Raw genomic sequence first — 17,871 nt, 5'->3', positions numbered from 1 at the left:
GGGCCTTGTTTCGTCACTCCCAAATTTCCTAAAGATTTAAAATGGCATTAGATTTATGTTGGAACCCAAATCACATAAAGTTTTACCTACAAATGTGTCACCAATGTTACAAGAAATAGTAAAACTACCTAGATCTTTAAGCTTCATTGGCAATTGACTTGTAACTATAGCGCTACAGCCTTCCATAAGAGCAGCAGTCTCAAACTCATTAGTCTCCGTTTCTTTAAAAGAACTTCCTTCATGAATTTGATATAGTTCGGGTTTTTCTTTAAAGTTATTATCAATGGAATATTAATTGTTAGTTAGCGAAAAACATCAATAAAAGCTTTGTATTAATGATCTTTCTTTGTCTTTTTGAAGCACTATGGTTATTGTTTAGGCATTAAAGTCGGTTGAACATCTAATACAATAGCGGTTTTTATCAGCAATGACTCTGAATTACTACTTTTCCCTGCTTCTGGTGCTATGAATTTACTCACAAGTGATTCGGGCTCAACTTCTTTGCTTTTCCCTTTACCATGCTTGTGAGCTTCCTCATTATTTCTCCTAGGTTGTTCGACTAGTTCCACAGTATGAATTCCACTTCTTTAAGTAATGGCCTTGCAATGCTCTTTACCATTTTCTTGAGATTCTCAATGTCTCTAGGAAACATTCCTTGCAATTGACTATTTAAAGCATTAGCCCTTTGTCCCATCTGATTTTCTATAGCCCTTAATGAGGCAGATTGGCTTTCCATATATTCTTTCAGCATAACTTCAAGAAGTGTTAAATTTGAAGTTTGGTTTGAAGATTGACCTTGATAATTCTACCTTTTTTTATGGTTAAGTAACTGGTTGTCATGGCTGTGGCTATGGCATGTGGATCTTCTGAGTATAATGTTGTTGTTGATACTGCTGATGTTGTGGATTGGCAACATTCTAACTTCTCCAAGAAAGATTGGGATGATTTCTGAAATTTTCATTGTATGCATTGCCAAAAGCATTATCATTCATTTGATAATTTTGCACATAGTAAATAGACTCTGAATTTTGGGGGCATTCATCAAAATTATGGTTATTTCCACAGTATACGCAAGTGATAAGAGATATGGCTTTCTCTTCGTACATTTATCCTGGCTTGTGCAACTTCTTCACCATTTCAGTCAATGTTGAAATATGAGATGACATAGAATTGAAAGCTTCAGAGTCTGTTGCTACAACATTATGTCAACCAAACGTATTACGCGTATTAGGATATTGACAATCATTAGTGGAGATTCTTTCTAGAATGTCATATGCATAATTATATGTCTTATCCAACAAAGCTCCATTTTCTAAAGCATCAACCACCACATGAGTGTGTATATTTAGCCCATTATAAAACATCTTCATTTGATTCCAATGTGGGAATCCATGCATAGGATAATTCCACAACAATTCTTTAAATTTTTCCCATGCTTCATACAAGCTTTCATCTTCCGTATGATTGAACAAAGATTAATTGTTTTCAAGTTTAGTATTCAAGTTCGGTGGGTTGAACCGTAACAAGAATTTATACGCTAATTCATTCCAGGATGCTATAGCACCTGGTGGTAGTGAACTCAACCAAAATCGTTCTTTATCATGCTACGAATAAGGAAATAGCTTCAGTTTCAGTACCTACTCTGGAACACCTTACTGAATAAAAGAATCACAAATCTCCATAAATCCTCTCAAATGAGCCCTAGGATCTTCAGCATTGATCCTCCATACTTTCACATATATTGTAGTAATTGGAACATAAATGGCCTTAATTTGAAATTCGCACCATTAATATCTAGCCTCATAATGCCCGAATGAATATCATCCAACATCGGTAGTGCATACTCTTGAATAGGATGATTACGATCATCCAAGTTCTGATATGGTTTCCCAGCTCCAATGCTAGCTGACAGCTCATAATTCTCTCCATTTTATAGTGGGGGGTAAAATATCATTCCCTCTTCCAACCATAGCAGCTTCATGGGGACATCTCCTAAAAGTTCTTTCAATCTCATGGTCAAATGGCTCTAATTGTTCGTCGCTTCAGGGTATACACTAATAAAAAAGAATATCTACAAAAGAAAACAACTATGTAAGAAAAATAAATAAAACCCTAAATTAAATCGATGTTCCCCGATAACGGTTCCAAAAACTTGGTGTTAGGTAAGATGATATAGCATTTAACGCAAGTATATGCATCACTCAAGTAATAAAGTGGTAACAATTGATGCTACAGATATCGAACCCACGATGAGCAAAGTGTTACCATTAGAGTTTGTTAAAATAGGATTTGTCAAGTATAAGAATCACTAAAAAGAATATAATAAAATCAATAAGGAAAAACACTAGTTCATGCTACAGTATTCCAGAAAGCACTTGGTCAGCTATCAAAACAATGGATAAAATATTATGAACTTCAAATCACATGCAAACAATGTACACTCAATTTATGTGATTAGTATTAACTAAGACCTTTTGAACTACTTTAACCACCTTCATTAATTAAAGGCTCAAAATATTGACAACACAAATCAATTGGTCGCATACTTTTTAGCACACACTATGCTACTCAACAACACCAATGCTGACAAAAGTATACAGCAAATTGACTAAAATTATTTCTAGAATTAATCAAAAATACTATATATTTAATTATAAGTGTTTTTACTCACAATCATAAAGTACCACACTAATAAATAACTATCAGATAAACCTAAAATAAGAAATTCACAATATCATCCAACAAATGCTTAAACATTCAAATCACTCCCTCTCTAAATAGAAGGCCTTGAACGGTGATCTGCTGACCACTGATGCTACTCAGCAAGCTTCCCTTATGCTGTAATAATCCCTAGCTGGGGGCTTAGGCTTCCATGGTGTTTGAAGGTTTAACGTGGAAATTTGGATACTTGGAAAGGCTCTCGATCATCACACTCTTTGTGCTCAAGTACTCCCCTTTTATAGCTTGGATAAGAATTTCATCTCCTAATAAAAAAAAGTCCATGTTTCAAGTGATATCCAACCAAATGAAAGTTACCCAAGCTAACTGTCCCAATCCAGAAGATTCTCCCAATATTCTAGAGCTTAGACGACAGCTGCAACATCCGTTCAACATTTCCTGCAATGATATGGCATCAGTGTAATAGTTTTTAACAACAAAATTCTATTTTAACCCTTAACAACCCGCAATGCTCCTCCAATGCAAAATTTATAAAACAAAGTAAATATAATCTTCAAAAGCTCCTAAACATGCTTAAGTTCAAACTAAACCTAGATAGAAAAGGCTATTAAAGATAACTCTTTTAGAGAGTTATCAGTTGCCTCAGTGGCTTAGTGTGGCACTTTTGGCTCAACTGGGTTTATGGTGTTACATTTAGTGGTATCATTGCGTCATTTGAGTTTTTCCTAGGAGTGGTCAGTTTTAGTTAGGTGCTAGTGAATACATGCCCCTAGCTACTTAAAGTACATGTATAAGTGTAGAATCCTGTTAGTGTTTCCTTTCTTAATCTGTGTTGTAGGGTGTTATGATGGTCGATAGTTCCGAGCATGGTTTTTAGGATAGGATTTAGAGCCAAACCTCTCATCCATACAGTGTGAATGAAGAGTTACTGCCTAGGGCTGAGGGTCATGGGATTCCGTTAGGAGCAGGAGTTGCAGATGCATCTTTCTTCAGAGGTTTGACCTCCACTATCAAGGAGATAATGGATACCATTCCAAGAGCGTATATTGTGCAGTCAACCACCTATAGTACGTTAATGTCAGATGAGACCCTAGTAGAGAGACAGATGAGGTATAAGACAATTGACTTCTATGGTTCAAGAGATGATGATCCGATTTCTATCAGTGGTTAAGAGAGATCATGAGGACTCTGAGGCCGCTTCATCTTACCCCAAAGGGTGAGTTAGAGTATGTCATTGCTTTACTCAAGGGTGATGTTATCGATAGGTGAGAGACTATAGAGATGGCTCTATAGTCATATGTGCCTACATAGGAATAGTTCTTAAATGAGTTTATAGGCAAGTATATTGGTGAAGAGAACATAGATGGTTTGTGGATACAGTTCTCCCAGCTAGTTCAGGGGGACCATCCGGTGTAGGAGTACAAGAGATATTTCCTCCGTTTGATCCGTTACACTCCAGATTTAGTTGTAACTTAGTCCTTGAGTAACTTCATATTGATATCCATGAGTAGTTAGAGGTAGACCTGACTATAGTGTTTTTTGAGTTGACATGGCAAGCTAAGGTCGTGATGATGGTGAAAGCTATAAGGAAGAGTTTGTTGGCCAAATCAGATAGCCCAAGTATGAGAACCTATGTTCCAATAGATCGATATTATTCAGTGGTCGAGAGAACTAGAGGTTCACGTGAGCATAGGAGAGTGACGTTAGCTTTGTCACTCTATTTGAGTCAGAGGTAAGACGTAGGGTCTCGTAGGAGACCGCCAGCTTCTTTGTTTGTGACAAGCTCTAAAGGCTCTTATAGAGTTTCGAGGTATCCATAGTGTGAGTATTGTGGCATTGGTTCTTATGGGTGTAGATCATTGGCACATATGGTGAGGGATTATACTAGTTCAGTAAGCGTTGGTTCTATGATTAGACAAGAGAGTAGAGGAGAGGTTAGACCTGTATCTAGTTCAATGATGTTCGATCCCTCTTGGCAAATAGCAGAGGGGAAGGGTCAAAATGTTGATGACGCAGATCAACTATCAGGTATTGTAACACCCATAACCCGTATAATTATACCTATACAGAATATGGATGTCACCCGAATTTCTTAAAACCATTTCCACTTTTACAAGTGATTTAAAATTTATTTTCTTAAAATGGTAATTGATATTATAAAAATATCATTCCATATAATTTATGATTCATTATAAAAAATTTAATTCAAAAGTTTTTTATATGAATAGTGAACAGTGACGATGAACAGTGGGGGAATCGGTTCCCTGTAGGGGGAATCAGTACCCCATTTATATACTGAAAAATTTTGCTTAAAATGTGGTTACTGTTCATGCTATAATGCTGTTACAGTAACTGCTACAGTAACTTTCAAAAATACATATAAATTCAATAAAATTCCATTTTGTTTACAAATTTGTTTAACAAAACAAATTAAACATTTATAAAATTAAATGCCACTATTTAAATCAAATTCCATCATAGGATGTCTTACTGATATTGAAATATACCTCTCGATGCTTGATGACGCTTCGAACTCTTTATTCTATTACTGGCTTTTTACCTACACGTGAAAATCATCAGACGCTAAGTATAAACTTAGTGAGGCAATTAAAACATTTAACAGTGCAATACAATTAATGCATGATTTTCAATCTCAAATTAAAAATGCCATAAAATCATTTTATTTGCATATCCAATATTTTATCATGATCAATATAATATAAAATCTTTTATCATTTATCTTATAAGCTCGTAAGTTTATTTTACCAAAATACTTACCATTTAAATTCCATAAGCTCTTAAGCTTATTTTATCAACATACTTACCATTTAAATTCCATAAGCTCGTAAGATTATTTGCATACTTACCATTTATTAACCAATAAACCATAACTCATAGACAATAGCCCAATATAAAACCCCAAGGACCCTGGGTATTCGAGTAAAATACATGCACCGTAGTGCTAAACCTGCACTAAGCTTACACCATAGTGCCAATCCAGATATGACACATAAGGTCGTGCCCACCACCTACACTAAGCTTACGCTATAGTGCTAATCCGAACACGATACATTAAGTCGTATCCACCTTACCGTAGTTAGTGACCTTTCACACTATAATGCTTTTATAAACTTGCAGCTACTATACTCTATGGCATGCCAACTATACCCTGTCCCTCAATGGCTTACTTGGGCATATAGTTTATTTCATTTGATTCATCCATGGCAAAGTATATTATCAATATTTAACATTGGGCAGTTCATACCCGAAAAACATTCATGGTAAATTATCATAATTTCCATAATCAATGCATTATATTTTTCAACCTTTGACATATTTAAAAATATATCAAATATATGATAAATGACGTATATCATGCTGATATAAACAAGGTCGACTTATCGCAAGTCTTGCTGATGATGTATACAACATCCATGTATAATTTCATGCATGTATTGGACTCACCTTGACACTTTATGTCTTTCAAAATATATGAACCTCACTATTCACCACCAAAAGCCCTTTTTATATTTGATTTGTTTCGATTACAAATCAAATCACAATCTGTATAAATCACAAATGTATAACGATACATATGTTAGTATTGTGCTAACATAAACATATCCCATAATAACTCTATATTCAGACAACTCGCACTACCTTTAAAGAATCCGTATTCTGTATTGATATACACACTGGAATTTAATTTTCGTTTATTCCGTTCAAAACTATACTCGAATAAAAATCTATCCATATAAATAACTCCTTCTAATTCATTCTGTACAATTTATGGTGAATTTTCAAAGTTGATCAACAGAATCTGTTTTGCAGAATATGCTGTCTGAAATTTCTGACCTTTCCTCGGTTAAAAATTAATATCTCTTTGTATTCACCTTGAAATTATTCCCGTTTATTTTAAACAAAACTAGATCGATATATGAACACAAATATATAAAAATAATCTCTAAATTATTTTTATATAATTTCTGGTGAAGTTTCGAACCTACTGCCAAATTCAGAATCTAACTGTTTCTTTTAACTTCATCCCTAGGTTCTTCATCAATTCTCCAAAATTTACGAATTGATCTCCAACTTTTAAAAAATTACAAAATGGTCCTCAATTTTTTCTAAGGCTTGTAGAATACTTCCTTCATCATCTCCAACCCATATATAATTTTTCTCAATTAAACCATTCATGGCCGAAATTTAAGGAAAAAGTTCTAGAAAGATTAAATATGTTCTAATCATCTTTCATGCTTGAATATGAATCTACAACATGTAAATCATCAAGATTTATCATCAATTTCATGAATCATATCATGAACATAAACCCTTAGATTTGGGATCTTTTAAATCCAACAAGATTAGAAAGCAATATTGGTACTAAATGATAGCGTTTTTCGCTTATATCACTTTCCTATCTCACGTCATAACTCCAATTCCAAAGGAATTAGCTCAAAAATGGAAAATAAATATTTTTCTTACCTTGGAAGCCTTCTCACGTGAAGATGCTGGAGAAGAACACTTTGGCATGATATTTTGTTTTTGATATCATGCTTATCATCCTTTAAAACATTATTTAAAGCATTAACTTGTGAAAATACCAATATACCCTTAATATAACCTCATAATTACCATAAAACCAAGATACATATCCTTATCATCTTCAAAATCAATTAAATATCAGCCTTGTCATCATTTAATAGTCAAAGATGAACAAATTAGTTTTCCACTTTACCGTTTTGCCCTTGCAATTTCCAAAAATTACAATCCAGTCACTTTAATCAAACAATTCAAATTAAACATGAAATTAAACCTTTAAATATTATTTTCCAACATTTTAAAAATGTGAAATAATATTTTTATTTATTATTTTCATGACCCATTTTTAACTTTTCCAAAATTAAATTTTGGTCCCTAAACTTTCCAAAGTTTATACTTTGATCACCAAACTTTACCAAATTTATAATTTGGTCATTAAATAAATCTATTTATGAAATAAAATTCTTTTTGAGAAAAATCACCACTTAATTCCTTAAACTTTTACCAATTTTCTACTTTGACATCAAACTTTCAAAATTGCATTTTGGTTATTATCTAAATTTTTAGGGTATTACAGGTATTTTTTCAGATGTCTTAGATTTTCCTGTTGCTTTAATTGGCATGAGGACATGCATTATTCTATAGTGTTAAGTGAACTAAATAGGAAAAGTATTCATGTAGAGTATCTTAGAATAAGAACCCAAGTGTCGAGTAGGTTGAATTTATCAAATTAAGAAAAGTTTACCATAGATACTCTTCGTGGGTTCGTGTGATTGACCCACAGAAAATTTTGAAATCCCAAGTTCTGCGTTGGAAAGGAAGATCTCAACGAGTGTGAAAATACCCAAGTCATTTTAACCAGTTTGTCAACCACTCTGTTTGCTAGAAATGTCGAAATGTACCTCAATCACTGTAAAGGCACTTCAGTTGCTAACTATGCACAGATGTCCCAAGTACTCTCGATGAGTAAGTTAGCAAATTACATATTACAATATATCAGTTTCAAAATTCCTTCCTAAGTACTAAGAGTACTAAAGGTCAGGTAGTGAGTTGTGAATCTTGAAGTGCAGAGATTCATTTTATTTCGTCGATGTTCATTCGTGCATGATCAGTAAGTGAACCAAGCCTCGTTAGTTATGTCTTCATGTTTGTATATGAGTGCGAGCTATTTACAACACATAGCAGTTAGCTAACTGAATTTTCTAGTGTGTTCCCTATGAACTATATGATTGTTTTATCTGTCATGGAATGTGATTTATCGAAGTAACTAAATTACTAATTCTTTTAATTGTTCAAAATTCTGAATTACTAGTTTATTTATTTACTATTTGTGAACTATGGCTACATTATATATGCTCTCTAGTTACCTATTTCCACTAGAAAATATAAGCATGCTTGATTTATGGATCCTGCAATTTACTGTTTATGATATGAACCGATTATTAGGATATTGTCTGGGTTGGATTATGGAGTATGAAGGTTCAACTTTGATCAAGCTGGTAAATCCTTATTAACCTAAGGTGACCTTGGGTAGGCTCTCAAGCCCCAAGGCATTCCCTTAGATTGACTCCTAGGTCCATTGGGCCTACAGTAAGTCCTTATGGATGTAGTTCTTGGGAATTGCATATGGTGTCAGGGTGGAGAGAATTTATGTTATTTAAATAACTACATTGTCATTTTTATATTATTCTATCTGATCATGATTTTGATATTATAGTTTACTTATCAATCTGATTTCTACTGGATAGTGTATTGGTAGGAGTCTGGAGTACGGAGGTTGAACTATGATAAAGCTGATATTTCCTTACGGACCTAAGGTGACCCTTGGTAGGCCCATAGGCCCCAATGTACTCATTTAGGGTGGCTCCTTTACTGTGTGCTTAGGGTTAGCCCTTATGGATGCAGTTTTGCGGGACTGTATATGGAGTATTCGGGTGAAGGGTATTATAATGATTTTAAAAATTTATTTTACTAAAATAAAATAAAACTATTTTTAATCTATGATTTTATTTATTTTGTATTTGTGGGAACACACTAGACACTCTATTTCGAACTCCTGAACCTGGTCCTCTGAACTTTTCCTCTGAATTGTAAGCTTCCTGTCTTTTACTTGAAGAAATATCATTGGAACCTCAGTTTACCAAGAAAACCTATAGAAGCTTGAATCAATAAGAAAATTTTTATGCTTGTTATTTATATGCATGTCCTTCAGCATCACCTAGTAGTTTTGTATTATTGAGCTTCCCAAATCTCACTATGTTATTCACCATTTCAGGTTAAGAGATCGATTTAGTGCAGCTATCGAATTTAGTTGTGGGAGTTCATTTGTCTTTGCTTATAGAGTATGGTACAAGTGTAATTAGGGGGCATGTAGGGTACATTTGATTTTTATATTGAGTCTTAAACTTTATGATGGGAGATATGAACAAATTTTTTTTACGATTTGAAAGATTTCAACACTTATATTTTTATGTTTTAATACCAATTTATAATTTCTCTATTTATTTTTATTGTAGGTCACTCTAGTGGCCCTAATGTGACACCTCAGATCGGATCAAGTCACTCGTATCTGTCTGAGGCTGTTACATTCAGTGGTATCAAAGTTTATGTTGAGTCGAGTTTTTTTGGGTAGGCCGAGCGGTCAACTGCATAAGATGTCTGGTGAGTACATGCCCCTAGACTATAATTGTACTTCTCTAAGCCAGAACTTCAAGGTTGAGCTCCTCTCTGTAATAAGCTAACCTAAGTTTTCTTTATGTTAGGGCTCTATATAATGCATACAAAGAATATCACTAACGTTTATCCAAATTCTGTAAAGTGCCTCATAAGTATTGTGAGAGTTACTTATCCGAGAAATTTTGACATGACTCTAGAAATGAAATTGGAATATGTTACCGCTCTATGAACCTAGCCTTATAGCCAGGGTTAATTTTTTTCCACAAGCATAATTATGTTCAGATTCTTTTATTATGATGAGGAAGAATTCTGACTAGAATGTATGTTCAACTAGTTAAGGATTAGTAGAGGACTCGTACTTTTGTAAAAGCTAACTGAAGATATTGAAGAATTGTTGAAAGCTTCACTTCTGCATTTATGTGACTCGAATGAATTTTGAGAACAAAATTCTTTTCATGGGATGAGAATTGTCACACGCCAACTTTTATATAAACTACATTTAACTTATTTAATTTAATTAAGGGACCAAAATGGGTCAATCTCGTAAGTTTGGGAAGTTTAGGGACTTAACCCTGGAATATTCCCATTTTTCTTATCAATAGAAAATTTAAAAAATGGGAAAACATGTAGCTGAGGGATGTTGAACCCCTGACATCCTACATGGCCGGCCATGCCCTACCAATCGGGCTAGGCCACTATTGTTGATAGGATGTAAAAAAAATTTATTTTATATTTTATATAATGGGTGATAACCCATTTTTTACAATCCCCCAACGTAAACCCAAACCATCCCCAATTTTTTCTTAACCCTATCGTCCTTCTTCAATCTGCTCCTGGTCCAGTTGTCGTGAGTGTGTATTATCACCATCAGCGTGACAGGCGACCTTCCGTGGCTAAAACCGCTCTATCCCCTTGTTGGGTAGTGTCGCCGATTGTCGTGAATAATGTAAGAGAAATTTGTCGAAAGTCTTTCCTCGTCGCTTGGTTTTTCTTCGATTACCGCCGATCTAGCCATTCGATTATCTCACTGCCTACATCGTTACCTTCCTCACAGTCATGCGCTCGAAACCCAACTAAGATCTTCACCAATGGTCAGTTGGGTAGGGTTTCGAATGTTTTATCAGATTGATTTAAATTATTTTGGGCTGAAATTAGACTATTATGGATTAATGGGTTTGTTGAAGCTGTTGGAGTGATCGGTCGACCTACCCAACCCCGTCACGTGAAGTCATACGCCGCTGCATATGCATGGGGGTCCTTCCCCAGCCTTGGTCCCTTCTAGAATAGTCCAGAAGGACCGAACCGGCCTAACCCGGTCGGAACCAGGTCTGTTTGACCCGATTGAGTCAACCCGAACTTGTCATGATGAGTCAACTCACTGAGTCAACCCGATTGAGTCAACCCGTTTATTTTTACCATGGTTGACTTTGACTTTGACCATTGACTTTGACCAAAAAGTCAAAAATTTGACAAGTCATATTTTATGTTTTTCGACGTTCTGAGTTTTAATCTGAGGTCCGTTTTGCCAAATTCGAACTCGGTAAGCTATTTTTGGCATTTTATCTCCCGATTCCATACAAATTTTCACGTTTAAGTTCTATTTCTAATGTAATTGGTTTTTCCATGTACCTGACATATTATGGGACGTGGACTTAAAGTTTGAGAGTGATGAAATGGAGATAAATGATCAACTGATGTGGTTAAAAAATTGAGGTAATAGTTTACTACCTCTTTGCATGCTTTATGGAACATGTTGATACAGGATAAATGCATGGATATTTATGATTGGTCTATTATGCATGTTTAGTTAAGAATAGAATCGAACTGAATATTGTTTAAGTGATAAATTGGTTAAGATTCGATTGAATTATACAAAGGAATTACTAAAATAATAGGAAATAAATTTAAGGTTAGTGATTAATAGACAAAGGAATTAACCTTGGAATCCTTAAACTATGAATATTATCGTTAAATGTTTTGATGTCGAAAATGTTTGGAAATGAAATTACCCTTTTGAAGTAAAAAGAGAATGGAATTGACCTGAATAGTGGAATTATCCTGATAATTTATTCTTGACCTGATGGAACTATAGATCAACTGACTGAACTCCTGACTCGTTTAGAAGACTTGTAAATTGGTTGGAAGACCTGAATATCAGTTCCTAATCCTCAAGATCAGTAATAACTAAAATAACCCTAAAAAGTAATCCTTGATCTAATAGACTACTTATTCACTTGATAAATACTTGGTTTGTTTAGAAACATCATGTTTATCAATTTTTATTCGAGAGGCGATAAAAGATTTAGAATTTCTGATTTTGGAATAATCACTCGATGATTAAATTACTGGTCATGATATATTTAATTGAATCAAAGAAAATGATTGAAATACCTTGAACTCTAATATGACCGAAGCAATCTCGAGTACAAAAATAATCCAACTACCCTCAAGACCTAGAAATAAGTGAATGTTATTTGATAATTTTGGAAACACTAAGAAAACTTAAGTATTATATCGTCCTTAAAGGTTGTCGAGTACGACTTAAGTACATCGTTCATGTTAGAGACTGTTGCAATACATAAATAAAACAAATACCATCGGAATATATATACATTTCCTCAAGATTCGTTCAACGATTGTTCTGAAGATGATCAGTTCAATTGGTATTGTCAGTATTAAGTGTTAATACTCCTGAAGTGCATCGATTTGAGTGGTTGACATGTATTGCATGCTGGGATTTATTCAGTTTGAGTTGATCTGATATTTTGATAAATCGATAAGAATATTGAATACGATAAATCATCGTTTCATTCTTAGTGGATTAAGTTCTAAAAATCCATTAGAAATCAAAGTGTCTGAACTACCCCTGATGGCCTAAATAATGGAATCACTCTGGTTATATCCAAAATCTTAATTTATTTTGATGTAATGGTTCCTAAATATATTTATGATACACCTAAAATCCTAAACGGTCCTTAAGTATCAATCTCTAAATATCTGTTTAGATCCCAATTAAACCCCTTTTCAGTAGGATCCTATTTTTAAAATCCAATCAACTTACAGAAGCTCGTGTTCCTATTCTTGATAATTACTATGTGCCTCCGAAAAATAACTAAATTTTCTAGTGTGTTCCTTCTAAACTATATGATTGTTTTATCTGTCCTGGAATGTGATTTACCGAAGTTACTGAATTACTGAGTCTTTTAATTGTTCAAAATTCTAAATTATAGATTTATTTATTTACTGTTTGTGAACTAGGGCTACATGATATATGCTCTTTGGTTACCTGTTTCCACTAGAAATATATTATGCCTAATTTATTGAACATGGAATTTACTGTTTATGACATGAATCGATTATTGAGATATTGTTTGGGTAGGATGATGGAGTATGGATGTTCATATTTGATCAAGCTGGTAATTCCTTACGAACCTAAGGTGACCTTGGGTAGGCTCTTAGGTGGGTAGTCTCTTAGGCTCCAAGACATTCCCTTAGGTTGGCTCATAGGTCCATTGGACTTAGGATAAGTCCTTATGGATGCAGTTCTTGGGAATTGCATATGGTTTCTGGGTGGAGGGCATTTATGTGATTTAAATAACTACATTGCCATTTTTACAATATTCTATTGGATCATTATTTTGATATTATAGTTTACTACTCAATCTGATTTCTACTGGATAGTGTATGGGTAGGAGTCTAGAGTACGGAGGTTCAGCTCTGATCAAGTTGGAAATTCCTTACAGACCTAAGGTGACCCTTGGTAGGCCCTAAGGTACTCCATTAGGGTGGATAATTTATTGTGTGCTTAGGGTAAGCCCTTATGGATGCAGTTTTGGGGGACTGCGTATGGAGTGTTCGAGTGAAGGGTATTAAAGTTATTTTAAAATTTTGTTTTACTGAAATCAAATAATATTATTTTTAATCTATGATTTTATTTGTTTTGGATTTGTGGGAACACACTAGATACTCTATTCTGATCTCCTGAACCTGGTCCTCTAAACTGTAAGCTTTTTGTCTTTTACTTGAAGAAACAATAGTAGAACCTCAACTCATTACGAAACCCTGTAGATCTTTGAATCAATAAGAAAAATTTTATGCTTATTATTTATCTACATGTCCTTCAGCATCACCTGGTAGTTCTGTATTACTGAGCTTCCCAAAGCTCACTCTGTTATTCATCATTTTAGGTTAAAAGATCGATCCAATGTAGTTATCGACTTCATTTATGGGAGTTCCTTCGGCTTTGCTTATAAAGTATGGTACAAGTTTAATTAGGGGGCATGTACATTTGATTTTTATATTGAGTTTGAAACTTTTATGATAGGAGGTATGAACAAATTCTATTTTTTGATTTGAAATATTTCTACAATTTTATTTTTATATATTTTAATACCACTTCTAAATTTTCTATTAATTTTATTTTGGGTCGTTCTAGTGGCTCTAATGTGAAACCTCAGATCGGATCATGTTACCCGTATCGGTCTGAGGGTGTTACAGTTTTAGCGATAGTAGTGAATGGAAGAGTGGCATTATCCTTGTGGAACATTCAGAGCGTATAGTGTCAGATAGAAAAGGTGTGACTTCTTTACTTTTGTGCTTTTCGAATGTTTTCGTTTAAGTTCAACGTTGGTAGTTCCTTCAGAAAATCGTAGATTAATTTGGCGAGTTTCAAGTTACTTCTTAGATTGTGAGGGTTTCTTCCTTCATAATCAGTTTTGAAATGAGTTTAGGTGCTTCAAGATTTCTATGTGTTTGACTTAAGGATGTGTTGTTGTTTGGACTGAGTAAATTTCAAGGACGAAATTTCTTTTAAGGAGGGGAGAGTTGTAATACATCAAATTTTGGGCTAGTATTTTTAGGTTTACCCGAGAGGTAAGTGTAACTCTTGAAATTAATAAGTAAAGTCGTTGGGCTTAATTGGGTTTGGATTCAGGCCCAAATAGCCTTAAAAATGGGATTTTTGATTATCAGTTAAAATGTCAAGGACTACATGTATAATTATATCGTCAAAAGAAATCAAGCTAAATTTTTTGGCGTTTTATTTGTGTTTAGGTGTGGGTTTCATCTTTCCAACTTTTCTTCTTTGTTTCTCTTCTCTTCCTTCATTTTCATTATCCATTGATAAGGCAAAAAATTGAGGTAAGTGTTTGGGGTTCTTCCATGCTCCCTTTAAGCTTCAAAATTCGTCAATAATCTTCCTTATTTCAATTTTGTATTAAGAAATCATTGTCTTCATTTGGCTAGAGAAAAAAAAGTGGAAAAATCAACAAAGTTAAAAAATGAAAGTGCTTGGTAGCTAAAGGAGGTTTATTTCGGGATTCAAACATCAAGGTAGTGTATTTATAGTCCTTTGGAGTATTAAGCTTTCATAACTTTCCAATATTTTGCTAAGATTTGTATAGTTGAGCATATTAGGGTTTATCTTTGAAATCATGATCAAATCACATTTTATGAATTAAGGAAGTGTTTTTATGACACCTTATGACCCTAATTAACTTATTAAATATTCAAAATAAGTTTAGAAACCAAACTAAGAGATTTGGGATGATTTTTGAGTGATGTATGGGCCTAAATAAATCATTTATGGGTTCAAGTATTGATACTATGATGAATAGTATCGATATTGGTTGAATTGGTGCTAAAATTAGGGATTTTAGGAGGGAGTATCGAACTGCCAAGGGGAGTATCGATACTGTAAGGGGTGGCAGTATGGACACTAGGGCCCTATTTTCATAACAGAATGCATTTTTGATACCAATACTCAAAGGGGTATCGATACTTAACCATAGGCTACCGTTACTACAAGTAAAGTATCGATACTACTCATTTTGGATTATTAGATTTGACCTATTTAAGGCTCGTAATGGCTAAGAATGATCTGTAATAGTAAGAATTAGTCTGTGAGGGACGTAAATGGCCAAAGGGGCCCAACAAAACTAGTAGGACTGCATTACAAAAAATGTAACCATAATAAGCCTAATACGCCGAAGTGTCTTCAATGAGAACGTATACGGATAGTTTGGACTGAGGATAGTTACAGGAGATATTTGATAAGAGGTACGATGAATATGTCAGAGTTAGTGATAGTGAAAAGCATGAGTTTTGAGAATATCAATGAATCAAGGAAAAGTCAGGCGTCTTTCCAAATCAAGAGGTTCTAAAGGGAAGTATGATAATGTCGAATAGAGTACTACTACTCAAAAATGAACCCGATCCAAATATCGGGCTAGCCAGATCCGTAGTTAATAAATAAGCCTTCACATAACATTCTATATGAGAGAGAGAGCAAAATATCAGCTAGTCACATTGACTTCACTTTAGTGAGTCCAACTATATTAAGGTATACCCAGGTTGCCTTAGTTTCCCTAGTTGGGCATTACTAGTGCGCGAGGTACTTCAGGGGCTAACAAGGGTACGAGGCTCGAGTATTCGCAAGGAGTGGGTTAGCGATGTCAGTGTTATGTACCCTATGGGTCTTAGATATACATGGTTAGTTATTTCAGTTCAATATAGTCAGGTAAACTTCGGATGCACGTAAAATTCTGGATTCATACCCTAGGATATTCCATATTCAAGGTAGGTTGGGATGTTGATTCGAGATGCACATAAAATTTCTCCTATCACACCACCAGATCTACTTCAGGTATGTTAGTTTAAGTCATGCATGGTTAGTCCCATCAGTTTGATATGTCGGTTATGTTAAATCTTTGTTTGAAGGTTTTGTGAGACCGAGCCAATGCTTCAGTTAGGCGGGAATTGTACCAATGATGTGTGACACTATGTTCCCCTCAATAATCTGCCTGATGGCTATGTGAGGACCAGGAGATCATCCAACACGTTTTATGGGAATTATGATGATGCTATGTGACACATGGGTTCTCTCAGTAACTAGTGTATGAGAGCTATATGAGACCAGATACTAGTCAGGTTTGCATTCAGATAATGCACAACATGTCAGGTTCACATTTAAATAATGCGTAGTAGTTCAGGCATTATGGTTAGAGACCCTTTAGAGGTGTACTCATGGCGAGGCCCTTAGCAGAGGATTAAGGGAAGTGTGAGCCCTTATTTCAATGATAGAGCAGTAAAGGCTTAGCACTTGATTTAGTATGAATGCACCAATAACTTAGTATGAAGTCTTCAACATGCTTATTTTATGAAATTCTTATGATGCTCTAGATTAGCGATTATATTGTTGGGCTTTGTAAACTCAGCCTTTAGATATTTTCCTTGGCATGTTAGTAGCTTGGGTAGTTCGTGGAGCACCGCCACAGCAGGATTTGCAGCATCTCCGACAGAGTATTTTACTATAGTTTAAGTGGGCATATGTATTCAAAGGACCTTACTCATGTATTCAGTTTATTAAACTCAAAGTCTGTATTAAATTGGTTTTTAAATTATGTGTCACTGAGCTCCAGTTTTGTAAAATATTTTATAATAATTATTTATGTTTTATTTATGATACCATTCAGTATGTTTGAAAAGGAAATGAACACGTTTAGAAAATCAGGGGTTACCTTGCTGACCCAATGTGGCACTTTAGGCCCAATCGGGTTTAAGGTGTTACATTATCAGCTAGCTCTACCTCCGAAATTGGATAAGATTCATACTGTATTTCGTGTGTCGATGCTTTGAAGGTATCAATCAGATCCTTAACATGTTAGTACATCATAGGAAATTGAGATACAACTGGACTTGAAATACGAGGAAGAACATGTAAATATCCTAGTACATGGAGTCAAAGAACTAGGGAACAAAACGATCCCGCTCGTAAAGTTCTTTGGAGAAAGTATAAGGTTGGGGAAGCCATGTGGGAAAGAGAAGAAGATAGGAAAAAAGTAGTATCCTCGTCTTTTTGAACAAGGTACGTACTGAAAATTCGATGTTAAATATGAGTCGTTAGATAAAAATGGCTAGATCGTAATTTTGGAAAAATTTAAGGGAAAAGTTGGTATCTATTAATAAGTTGGTTCA

The 17,871-nt window shown here is 34.5% G+C and overlaps 1 non-coding gene across 1 annotated transcript; it reads left to right on the top strand.

Annotated features, from left to right (window-relative positions):
* Positions 1-1,386: 1,386 nt before the first annotated feature.
* LOC120214608 lies at positions 1,387-1,493 on the top strand. The gene has a single exon (XR_005524886.1). It is a non-coding gene; the product is annotated as a small nucleolar RNA R71 (small nucleolar RNA).
* The last annotated feature ends 16,378 nt before the right edge of the window (positions 1,494-17,871 follow it).

Source organism: Hibiscus syriacus, unplaced genomic scaffold (assembly GCF_006381635.1).
Source record: "Hibiscus syriacus cultivar Baekdansim isolate YM2019G1 unplaced genomic scaffold, ASM638163v2 tig00110076_pilon, whole genome shotgun sequence".
NCBI lineage: Eukaryota > Viridiplantae > Streptophyta > Magnoliopsida > Malvales > Malvaceae > Hibiscus > Hibiscus syriacus.
Note: the sequence above shows the minus strand (reverse complement) of the source record. Positions and strands in the feature narration are given on the sequence as shown.